At 46.2% G+C, this 12,635-nt stretch overlaps 1 long non-coding RNA gene across 1 annotated transcript; it reads left to right on the top strand.

The window, feature by feature from the left end:
* Positions 1-5,479: 5,479 nt before the first annotated feature.
* LOC115384176 (uncharacterized) lies at positions 5,480-6,915 on the top strand. The gene is made up of 4 exons (XR_003930841.1): positions 5,480-5,520; positions 5,646-5,650; positions 5,804-5,968; positions 6,858-6,915. It is a non-coding gene; the product is annotated as an uncharacterized LOC115384176 (long non-coding RNA).
* The last annotated feature ends 5,720 nt before the right edge of the window (positions 6,916-12,635 follow it).

Raw genomic sequence — 12,635 nt, 5'->3', positions numbered from 1 at the left:
TATTTCAGGTGGAGGCAGTGGCTGGATTCCCTGAGCTTGATCTGAGGAAAGTGCTTCATTGATTTTACCTCTGATGGTTAAGATTTTATCATTAAATAATTTAAGAAAGTCATGGCAGTTTAAAGATTCTGGGATTACTGGTTCCACTACAGTATGACTGTTTGTCAGTCTGGCTACAGTGTTGAATAGAAACCGAGGGTTATTTTTGTTTATTTCTATTAAACAAGAGTAATATAAGGTCTTGGCTTTAAAAAGAGTTTGTTTATAGCTTAGCAAGCTACATTTCCCAGCCTTCAGAGATTGTTCCGATTTAGATTTACGCCACAGTCTTTCTAATTGGCGAGTTTTTTGTTTGAGAACACTTGTTTCAGAATTAAACCATGGAGCAACGCGCCTGGGTCGATTGGTTTTCAGCTGCAATGGAGCCACTACGTCAAGGGCAGATTTTAGTGAGTGCATAGCACTGTCAACAAACTGATCACTATTATCAACACTGGTCAATAAGCTCATTTCTGTGAGTTCACAAGATAATGCAGCAAATGCAGGCTGGATCAATTCTTTGTACCGAGCCACAGATTTTTCAGATAATGTCCGTATCAGCTGAATTTTATCTTTTTGAGCAGAGTAGTCTTCAATCGAAACCTGAAAAGTAATTAAAAAATGGTCTGAGAGTATGGGGTTCTGAGGGAGAACATTTAGGTCGCTGACCTCTATCCCATAGGTTAAAACCAGATCCAGGGTGTGCTTGTGACTATGAGTTAGGGCTGGGCGATATGGCAAAAAAAAATGATCACAATTTTTTTTTTCATATCATTCGATCTCGATTATAATCACGATATGTTATATTGTTTTTAAACCAGTTTTAAAGCATCTGCACTGAAAACTAGAAGTATAGAATAGTTAAACATTTTATTAACAAACAAAGTAAATAGCAATGCAAATTAAATAATATAAACATAGAAAAATATGAACAATTTCACTTAACAGTGCAGTAAATGGAAAAAAAAAAAATCTAGCACCAAGATAATAAAATCTTGCGATGCACCGTTTTTTTTTTTCAGTAAAAGAGAAGAACTGAACGATCGTTAGTTACAGTGTGACAGTTTCCAGCCCTGAGGATTTTTGTTGCTATAAAAGATTAAAAAACTAAAGAAACCGCCTGGAGATAATGAAGGTGCTTTAGAATATAAACATTATTTTCAAGTTCTGATGCTAAATATGCTGCTGCCATCATTAATGCTTGCATCAAATGTACAAAATTTAAATAATCGAGATTGGACAGATTAGACTTAAAATGTAGCAGTACAAAACTACAATACACACAAAAAAAATAGACAAAAGTAACTGTTTTTATCCTCTTAGAATGTTGCTCATATGGTGCAGTGGCCTGAAAAGACAGCACTGGCTACGTTTACATGCCGTCAATATTCGTGTTAAGATAAATATTCTGGTTTCTGAAACATAATAACCCCAGGGTGATCCTCATTCAGACCACGGCCACAGACGACGCCATGACTGCATTTACACTTCATGCCACTAGGGGTGCTGTTTGCATGTTCAACCTTATTTTACACAGACACCACAGAAGAAGCAGGGCGCTGCAGCGCTGCAGGCTCTCTCTGCATGTTGTTAGAAGAAGAGCGTTAGCGGCAAGACGTGGAAATATGTTCAATGATGCGATGCTCCGTTTTTTCAGTAAAAGAGAAGAACTGAACGATCGTTAGTTAAACTGGATCACAAGTAGTTCCTACTAAAAAGACCAGATTCTTTGCGGATCGGTGAGCTAGCAGCGGTGCGGGTGGAGCAGCCTTTCCTGTCAGCAGCAGCCTCATCTTAAGAGGATAACGCCGAGGCATGGCTGACTTCATCTGCTTCGCTGCCCTCGGCTCCACGTTCAGCTCCATTTCTGGTTACTTCTCAGACAACTTTCAGGCGGAAGTTGAGCAGGAAAAAGCCGACTTTGATTGGCTGTGGTCACGCACATTTCTGCCTTGTCTGATCGAGAAAATGTGCTCACGGCTGATCACCGTGATCGACTGGAAATTAATCGCGATCAACAATCACGATCATATAATTGCCCAGGCCTACTATGAGTGGATTCATCAACATTTTGAGTGAAACCGATACTATCTAATACTGCAATAAACACATTACTCAAACTGTCACCAGAATCATCCACATGGATGTTAAAGTCACCTATTATATGGATCTTGTTTGTATTGCTTAAAAACTCTGAGAATTCAGTTAAAAAGTCAGAGTAAGGACCAGGAGGTCGATAAACAATAATTAATAGCACAGCCTTTTGATTCTTCCAATTTGGACAAGTAAGCGTTAGTATTAAGCTTTCAAAAGAGTTGAGTTTAACATTTGTTTTGGGTTTAAGAAGAAGACTCGAGTGCGATATCACTGCCACACCTCCACCTCGACCTGTTGATCTAGCTGTTTGGAAATTAACATAGGTTGGAGGGGTACATTCATTGAGCCTCACATAGTCATCTTGCTGGAGCCAAGTTTCTGTTAGAGCAAGGAGATCAATGTTATTGTCACCGATAAGGTCATTAACTAACAGAGATTTAGTGGAGATTGCTCTAATGTTTAGTAGACCACATTTTATGTATTTCCTACTGGAAAAGTTATTCTGTCTCGTACAGGTGTTAAGCTTTTTACCCATTGACTTTTTTCTAATGCTTTGAGCACTTTGGACAGACTCAGTCTCTGTTAGCCTAGGTAAACCTCCATGCTTGACTTGTAAAAATCCAGGAGCAGGATTAGTGACGGGATCAACAACATCAACAGAGGAGCGTTCTACACGACTGCTCTGCGCCCGGGGCTCATAGCTGGATTGTCAATTTAGGGTACGAAGCTGATCAGCCATATTGCGAGCGAAAAGGGCTGCACCATCCAAAGTTGGGTGGATGCCGTCCCTGCGGATGAGCCCAGGCTTTCCCCAGAAGGTGCACCAGTTGTTTAGAAAAACAACTCCGTTTTCCTCACTCCATCTAGACAACCAGCGATTGAATGATGAAAGTCGGCTATACATTTCATTATTGACCAAATTGGGCAGGGGACCAGAGAATATTACGGCATCAGACATCGACTTAGCCAATTCACACACCGAGGCTACTTGTAATTTGAGCACCTCTGATTGTCTCTGCCGGGCATCATTACCGCCTGCGTGAATCACGACTCGACGGAATCTCGTACCTTCCTGTTTTAAAAGCCTAAGGTTCCCCTCGATGTCCCCCACTCTGGCCCCCGGGTAACACCTCACCTTCAGTGAGGCAACATGAGACAGTGAGGGCAACATGAGACACTGAGGGGCAACATGAGACAGTGAGGGCAACATGAGACAGTGAGGGGCAACATGAGACAGTGAGGGGCAACATGAGACAGTGAGGGCAACATGAGACAGTGAGGGGCAACATGAGACAGTGAGGCAACATGAGACAGTGAGGGGCAACATGAGACAGTGAGGGCAACATGAGGGGCAACATGAGACAGTGAGGGGCAACATGAGGGCAACATGAGACAGTGAGGGGCAACATGAGACAGTGAGGCAACATGAGGGGCAACATGAGACAGTGAGGGCAACATGAGACAGTGAGGGCAACATGAGACAGTGAGGGGCAACATGAGACAGTGAGGGGCAACATGAGACAGTGAGGGGCAACATGAGACAGTGAGGGCAACATGAGGGGCAACATGAGACAGTGAGGGGCAACATGAGGGCAACATGAGACAGTGAGGGCAGCATGAGACAGTGAGGGCAACATGCGACAGTGAGGGGCAACATGAGGGCAACATGAGACAGTGAGGGCAACATGAGACAGTGAGGGCAACATGAGACAGTGAGGGCAACCTGAGACAGGGGCAACATGAGACAGTGAGGGCAACCTGAGACAGGGGCAACATGAGACAGTGAGGGCAACATGAGACAGTGAGGGCAACATGAGACAGTGAGGGGCAACATGAGACAGTGAGGGGCAACATGAGACAGTGAGGGGCAACATGAGGGGCAACATGAGACAGTGAGGGCAACATGAGGGGCAACATGAGACAGTAAGGGCAACATGAGGGGCAACATGAGACAGTGAGGGGCAACATGAGACAGTGAGGGGCAAGATGAGACAGTGAGGGCAACATGAGACAGTGAGGCAACATGAGGGGCAACATGAGACAGTGAGGGGCAACATGAGACAGTGAGGGCAACATGAGACAGTGAGGGCAACATGAGACAGTGAGGGGCAACATGAGACAGTGAGGGCAACATGAGGGGCAACATGAGACAGTGAGGGGCAACATGAGGGCAACATGAGACAGTGAGGGCAGCATGAGACAGCGAGGGGCAACATGAGACAGTGAGGGCAACATGAGGGGCAACATGAGACAGTGAGGGCAACATGAGGGCAACATGAGACAGTGAGGGCAACATGCGACAGTGAGGGGCAACATGAGGGCAACATGAGACAGTGAGGGCAACATGAGACAGTGAGGATCAACATGAGACAGTGAGGGGCAACATGAGACAGTGAGGGCAACATGAGACAGTGAGGGGCAACATGAGACAGTGAGGGCAACATGAGACAGTGAGGGGCAACATGAGGGGCAACATGACACAGTAAGGGCAACATGAGGGGCAACATGAGACAGTGAGGGCAACATGAGGGGCAACATGATACAGTGAGGGGCAATTTGTTATTTGTTCAGAGGGGCAGGTCAGGGTACCTGGATATTTAACTTCACTTCAACTTCTTGAAATGAGGAAATGAACTCAAGCATGTGGAAATCCAGGTTCTCTCCTCCAGGTCAACATGAAGCCAAAGTGAAGAAGTGAAGCTCTGATGTCCAACAGTCCATCAAAGTGTCCTCTCTCATAGCGTCCTGTCCTCTCTGGTCTCATTACAGTCTTTCTGGCTGTGGACTCTCTGATCCTCACTGTGAAGTGATCTCCTCAGCTCTGACCTCTGACCCCTCCCATCTGAAACATCTGGACCTGAGTGGGAACAAGCTGCAGGATTCCTCAGTGAAGATTGTGTGTTCTGGACTGGAGAGTCCAAACTGTAACCTGGAGACTCTGAGGTCAGTTCACTGTCTGAAGGGAGAATCTGTTGGAGGCAAAGGACTGAGAGGAGATCAGGAGGATTCCAGATGTAGTGTGGACAGAGAGTGGACTGAGCTCTGCAGCATGTTGATGAGAGCTCTTCTCCTCCTGGAGGCTTCAGCTGTTTGGACTTTACATTTCTAAACTCTTCCAGTCTGAACCTTCTTCAGCTCTCAGTCACTTCAACATCAAACTCTGTCCTCTAATCTCACTTCTTTCTCTCTTTATTCAGGTTGGAGTACTGCAGTTTGTCAGAGATCAGCTGTTCTTCTGTGGCCTCAGCTCTGAAGTCCAACCCCTCCCTCCAGAAACATCTGCAACATCTGGACCTGAGCTGGAACCCTCTGCAGGATTCAGGAGTTTCTCAGCTGTGTGGTTTTCTGCAGAGTCCACTCTGTGGTCTGCAGACTCTGAGGTCAGTTGACTGTCTGTTCCTGTTGTAGAAGGAGAAATGTTTGTCAGCAGCTTTGATCCGAGACTCTGATCCTGCAGTGAGAGAGTGGACTGAGCTCAGCAGCAGCTGACTGCTGTGTGTGGACATGAGGAGGAGTGTGAATGTTATGTGTGATGAAGATCCACAACAACAGAACAGCTCATTGATCAGGACTCAGTAATGTGGAGCTGCTCATTTCTCCATCAATACATCTGATTGGTTCCTCCTCATCGATTCTGCTGCTTTCTCTCTTTATTCAGGTTGAGCAGCTGCAGTTTGTCAGAGATCAGCTGTTCTTCTGTGGCCTCAGCTCTGAAGTCCAACCCCTCCCACCTGAAGGAGCTCCACCTGGATTGGAACCAGCTGCAGTCTCCAGATGTGCAGCAGCTGGTTGCTCTCCAGCAGAGTCCAGACTGCAGCCTGCAGACTCTGAGGTCAGTAGATGGTTGGAGTGAGTCCATGCTGCTTTCAGCAGGTTTGGACTAAACACAGTCAGTGTGAGAACAAAGATCCAGTGTTTGACTCTCAGTGAGGCTGTGAGCAGTGTTGCCAACTTAGCGACTTTGTCGCTATATTTAGCGGCTTTTCAGACCCCTCTAGCGACTTTTTTCAAAAAAGCGACGAGCGACAAATTTAGTGACTTTTTTCTGGTGCTCTGGAGACGTGACAGGACGTCTCGTTGCTGTCCTCAATGAGCAGCGGGTGCTGCCGTGAGCCCCTCCCCCGTCCCAAAGCACTCACAAGCGGTCAGTCTCAGCAGCGCTCCCTGCTGCAGTCAGAGCAGAGAGGAGACCCACGCCACTCCTCCACACTTCAAATGAATCGAGTGTACGCAAATCCGCCACTGCTCCCGTCTTGGGTCACAGAGCGGGATGAACATGTAAATGTTTCTTCACTGTCACACTTTTGTCAGTTCATTTGTAGTTCTAAACATATTTAGGGTGTTTTTAGCTCACTTTTTGCTTCTCCCACGACGTTATTCCTCTCTCCTACAGTATCCATTACAATTACATGCAAATTGTCAAATTATGCTAATTAGGTGATGACGTCATCTAGCGACTTCTAGCGACTTTTAGGACAGCCAATAGCAACTTTCCTTCCTGGGGAGTTGGCAACACTGGCTGTGAGAGGAGAATGCTGAACAGCTTCAGGATTGGGCAGCAGAGGACACACAGTCAGCCAATCAGAGGAGCCACAGGCTTGTTGTGTTGGTCTGACAGTGGTGGTCCTTCATGAGCTCTGAGCTGCTGACTGCTGCTCTGAACAGGACTGAAGTCCTCACTGCTTCACACACTCTGACCACCACCTCTCATCTCTCTGCAGCTACTGAGAGCAGAGAGGAGGCTGTGAGTCCTGAAGATCTACTGAGAGCAGAGCTTCTTCCAGCACTGAGTGACAGAGGAAGCAGCAGAAGAGCTGCTGAGTGTCAGTGGTGCAGTGTGAAGAGCTGTGAGAGTCCAGCATGGAACCATGGAGCATCAGTAGATCTTCAGCGTTCAGCCCTGCTGCTCTCCCTCATTTCACCATCCTGAAGGAGATTTATCCAAAGAACCACTCAGAAAACGTTTTCAGATCAACAACATCTGCTGCTTCTGTGAGACTGGTGTAGAAACAACTGTCCAGATGTTCTTCTCATGCTCTCAGATACAATCTGCTTTGATTTTCAAAGTGATTCCAGACTAAATCTCTTCATTTCTGAGTCATGTGACAGAAAACAGGAGAACTTTTGGACGGACTGCAGAAGAAAAATGATGAATTGTTCAGTCATGTAATTCTCTGCTTGGTGAAGTTTTTCATTCCTCTCAATCACATTTTAAATTCAATCCTCAACTTTCAATGATTTCTAATTGTTTAGCAGCTCAGTAAAAATGATCAAACTACTAAGACACAGATCTTAGACACAATCTTTGAAACAGTCCAGATTCATTTGTCCTCTTTGTTCATAAAAACTCTATTTTGATCAATATTTAGTTAGAAACAGCCGCAGTCAGCAGTTGTTTGGCGTCGCAGCAGTAAAGAGAGTTTTCCAGTTGTCATCAGGACTCCACAGGTGGAGCAGCAGTGAACCAACAGAGCAGGAAACAGAGTTTCCAGTCAGGCTAGTTTCTCTTTAGTTGATGGTTTATTTGTTGAGAAGCAGAGGATGAAAATCCGGCTCTTCCTGGACTCTCCTGGATCTTTTCTTGGTGGTCTGTCTGCTGCTCTGTTCCTACTTTCTTCCTGATCTGTTTCCTGCTCTGTTGACAGCTGTGTTGACAACAATTCAGCCTGGATTCAAATGACTGGAGCAGACAGCTGCTTCAGAGAAAGGCCTTGATTCTTTGTGGACATGAGACTTTTCTCTCTGCTGTCAGTCAGCTGACCTGCTGCTGCTCCTCCACAATCCTCTCCATGGCCTTTCTTAGCGCCCCCCTCTGGCCTCCTCCTGAAACACAACTAATACAGCAGTGTTATCATGAAGTCTGAGCAGCAGGACTCCTTCAGTCAGAGTGGAATGAAAAAGGCGGCAGCTGCTCTTTAAATGTCCAAACTCCATGACTGGGTGTCCTCCTGTCCCACAGGGTTCCTCACTTGAAGACTACAGTAATCCGATTACTTTCCTCTGGTGGACAGACTTCTTCTTTGACCAAACCTGAAAACCACTGGTAAGAGAGAGTAATGACAGTTGAAGGGCTCGTCCGGGAATTGAACCCAGGACCTCTCATACCCTAAGTGAGAATCATCCTCCTTGACCAACGAGCCGACACGCTCACAGAGTAAAAAGACTCAATATAGATCTCCATATTCATTGATCTTCTGGGAAATCCATCAGACCGAGCTGCAGGTTCACTGTAGCCTCCTTGTCAGTCAGAGTTGTTTGTTTCATAAAAACTCGAGTTTCATGTTGCGTTGCTATGACGACTCCACCCACACCAAGTCGGTACTCTGTATGATGGAAAGCGACCGGGGCCAAGGCCGAACAAAGAGAACCGAGTGGAGGAAGACTGAGAAGGAACCAGTGGAAAAGGACTGATAGAGCTGTCCATGGTGCTGAAGAATCTACTTAATACAGCTGAGAGGGACTTGGTGAGAATCACACACACACACACGCACACGCGATAAAATCATATCAAAGGGGTTTGTTGGGGTTAAACTTTGTTTCCACTATTGTCATGATGAGTAAAGGGAACAGTCATATCAACTGTTCATCAGGCCGTTCCCACCAAACATCTGAGGAAGACGTGGATCCAAGATTCAGACGTCAGTATTGGACCTCATTTAGACGTGACATTGACGTTCACATTTGTACCTGATCTGGACATCTGTGAAGGACCAAATCTTGACGTCAGCAGGACGTACAAAATAGGCCCAAGATTCAGACGTCATTATTGGACCTTTTTTGATGTCATAATGACCCAGCTGGCATTCAACCAACCTTAAACATTGACATTTAGTTGAAATAATGTCACTTGAAGGGAAATGTTAACTCAACGTCAAAACAACGTTGACACTAAATGGTTGAAGTTGTCGTAAACTCACTGTGGATTCAACATTGAAAATCAACATTTTTTAGATGTATATGTAATCGTCAGTATTTTAAAATCATGACTTCTAAAAATTTTGCGGAAATATGTCAGTTGAAATGTAACCCTTTTACCAGCCGGCTCGCTGTAGGGAAGTGACCTTCCCAACATAAATGCTACAGCAAAAGAGACATTTCAATGTAAAAAAAAACTTTGTCCAGGAGTCAATATGAAATAAACTATGCAACAGTGCAGTGCAAACTTCTCTTTGTATTGAAGCAAGACTCAAACACAAAATATAAAGATCCAAACAAAATAGTAATCAAGTTCACCAAGTTCAGTTCTGGAGTTTTTTTACAGGACACTCTGCGGGTTAATTGACGCAAGCTTGCGAGTTAACATTCGATGGCGCGCATTGGAGCTCTTATCCAGTGATTGTGTGGATTGTGTAATCCTACCAGTGGATTAGGAGAACCTCCTCCAGTCGGATTGAAGCCACGATGTGCAGGGGATCCCTCTTCTTTGCAATCTCTTACGCAGGTGAGTCCAGGCAATCAGTCAGCAGCGCGTCCCTCAGCTCCACTCTGGCTTAAAGCTCATGTCCGGAGTTTCCGTTCGTTTCCAATGTATGTATCATTTTTCAACAGAGCTTGATGAAATGACTGAAAGACTATTCCTGAGCCTCAGACTGCAAGCCCAGTGGTTAGAGGGTGGTCAATTTAATTTATAATTTTCTGCACTTTTGCTGCTATACTGCTCAGTTTAACTAAAACCAACTCTGCATTGGCGGTCGGTACGGCGTCAGATTCGGACCTCCATATGACGTCCAAAAAAGACGTAATAAAAACTTTCATCCTGCACCTACAGCAGATCTGATTTGGAGGTAAAAAAATTACATTAATTAGACGTTGTTTCAATGTCACATTGCGCAGTGGGGTGAGAAACTCACTTGAGGTTGACCGATAGTGGATTTTTAGAGGCTGATATAATAACGATAGTTCGGAGCAGGAAAAATTAGCTGATTAATTGGCTGATAGCCCAGCCCCCCCCCCACGGGAAAAAATTCAACACTGTTGGAAATTAACACTCTCTGACTTTATTAGCACTGCTGAACATTATCCAAGTGTATAAAATTGCAAAGAAAACATAAAAATCAATATATTTAATTGAAACATGTGTATTCAATATCTACTAAAATTGACATGGATAATTTTGTTACACTTTAATATGGGGGGTAAAATTTTAAGATTCATGGCAAACTAGGATGAGCTGACTTCACGGAGACAGCTTTCTTTTCGCGTGTTTTCAACGTTAGCTTAACAAGCATGTGTGGTTGTGTAAAACCTGGCTGTGGAAACGTCGCTGTTTATGCTAACATATGATGCACATTTCTGCTTGTTGAACAGGTGGAACTTATTTCCTCCACAAAGGAGGTTATGTATGTTGACTTTCAACTTGTGAAGGTTTTAATACACTTATGGTGCATTCACACCGGACGCGTCACAAGCGGCGCTTTTCTATGCAAAGTCTATGGTGGACGAGCGTCGTGGAGCGGCGGGGCGGCGCGTCAGGAGCGTCATGAGCGTCGCTTTGAGCGTTTCGAGCGTCGACGCCCACGACCCGCGTCCCCGGCGTCAGGAGCGTCGTGAGCGTTGCTTTTTGAGAGTTGGGAAAACTGAACTTTCGACGCGCTGCCGCTGAGCGTCAACCAATCAGAGACGATCCCTCCGCTGCTACGAGTGATCCAACGACCGATGCGGGCCAGCCAGTGTTGCTAACTTGATGACTTTCTCGTTAAATCTGGCGACTTTCCAAAGGCTCTTGGCGACAATTTTTTTGTCAAAAGCAACTAGTGACAAATCTAGCAACCTTCTCTGGTGTTCTGGAGACGTGACAGGACGTCTCGTTGCTATCGTCAATGAGCAGCGGGTGCTGCGTGAGCCCCTCCCCCGTCCCAAAGCTGTCACAGCGGTCAGTCTCAGCAGCGCTCCCCGCTGCAGTCAGAGCAGAGAGGAGCAGAGCAGCCAATAGCCACTTTTCCGACGTCGACGCGGTCTAGCTTTATTTAAAAAAATAAAGCCAAGCCGCTCTCCTGATGCGATCCGCCATAGCTGGAAACAGAAATCAGCCTCCCGCGCACCAATAAACTGACGCGTGTCAAGAGCGTTGCGAGCTTTGTGACCACCTGGTGTCAAGCGTCGTGCTTGAAGCGTCACAAGCGTCAGCTTCGAGGCGTCCCAAGCGTCGACGACGCTCGCGACGCGTCCGGTGTGAATGCACCATTACAGTGATGCTAATTGTCGTCTCCACGTCCCTCTCCTCTCTCTGCTGCCGCTGTGCTGCTCACTCCGTCTCGTGGGAAACAGAGCGTTTTAACGGGTGTGGGAGGGGCTGCCTCTCTGAGCAGCAGAAACACGAGCAAAGCTCAAACACACAGGAACGAAGGAAAAAAAAGGTTTGGGGGTGTTTTTGGTGAGTACATAGCTATATAACAAGGTTAAAACATACAAACAGTGAATTTTGCATGATACAGCCCCTTTAACATTACATGAGCCAAATCTGCTCCTGATTAGTTACAATTACTTGGAGTATCTCTTCCACTTTTACTCACTTTCTGATAACTTTTAGAGTTTACTGAACTTTAGTCAAACTACCTGAATGACTTTCAGAAATCAGAGACAAATGTTCTAAGATCCTCATGTGTTAACTGATATTTCTCTCTCTTCCTAGTTGGACCCCGGCGGCACTTTTTGGTTGAAGCGGGAGACGGGTCGGGTAACGTCATTGCTCAACGAGAGGAGGGGGATCCTGGTCCCCGGAATCCGAGGGCGGTGGCAGTGGTCACCCAGGCTGCAGTGGAAAGAGACATTCCAGTCGTCCTTCTGGATGTCGAAGGGGTGGAAAATGAGTTTGGCTCCATCTCAGACGAGGAAACCAGCTTCCTCCTATATGACTACGACGAGGATGATGTATACTCCCTGAAAAGTAGTTACTCTGATGAGGAACAAGAGTCACAGGGTGAAGATGAGGTTCAAGAGAACTCGGGGCTCGGCTCCAAACGGAAACGGGACGAAAGCTGCGACCATGAGCTGGAACCCCGGGAGACGAAGAGGCTGAGGTGTGACCTGGACAAACCTCTAGAAGGGTCACCATCCACCTCTGGCCTCACAGACACCTCAACCAGAGGCCACGATGAAGGCCCGGGCCCTGCTGCGCCCACCTACAGCCTCAGATCCACCAGGGCCAGAATCCACAACAAGAACTTGGTCCCGGCTCCGTCCTCCTCAGGGCGTCAATGTAAGAGGAAGTCTGAAGAGAGACGGAGGCCCGACAGAACCAAGAAGCTGAGGCGGGCTACGGTGTAAAACACACCCTGAAAAGCCCACAGGTGAGCTGCTGCTGGTGAAGGCAGAGGTTTGGGGTTTCTGAGGGGACTCTGCTGTTCTCCAGGGGCTGACGCTGCTGCTGCTCACTGCTGTCAGCACTGATACATGTAAAGGAGAGATAATTCATTCGTTGGGAATAAACACTCAAGTGTTTTGAAGCATGAACAAAGCTTAAAAACAATCCTCATTTCTTTCTCCCATTATCCTTTGCA

This window comes from Salarias fasciatus, assembly GCF_902148845.1.
Source record: "Salarias fasciatus chromosome 23 unlocalized genomic scaffold, fSalaFa1.1 super_scaffold_20, whole genome shotgun sequence".
In the NCBI taxonomy this organism is placed as follows: domain Eukaryota; kingdom Metazoa; phylum Chordata; class Actinopteri; order Blenniiformes; family Blenniidae; genus Salarias; species Salarias fasciatus.
Note: the sequence above shows the minus strand (reverse complement) of the source record. Positions and strands in the feature narration are given on the sequence as shown.